Raw genomic sequence first — 221 nt, forward strand, 5'->3', positions numbered from 1 at the left:
TGCCACCTCGCAAAGTTCCAATATTGATTCTTCTGACATTAATCAGTTGTCCCAAAGATCACTGACTCAATCAGAGAAGATGGATCGAGCAATTGCCATGCTCGAAAAGCAGACTCACATTGGGTAGAGCCGCGCATTTGAGCGACAATTAAGCCTAAGCAACTTCGACTATATTCGCTCTATCGCAGTTCATCGTTATCTGTTATTGCTGAAGCAGAACA

Source organism: Plasmopara halstedii, assembly GCF_900000015.1.
Source record: "Plasmopara halstedii genome assembly, contig: Scaffold_2904, whole genome shotgun sequence".
NCBI classification, from domain to species: domain Eukaryota; phylum Oomycota; class Peronosporomycetes; order Peronosporales; family Peronosporaceae; genus Plasmopara; species Plasmopara halstedii.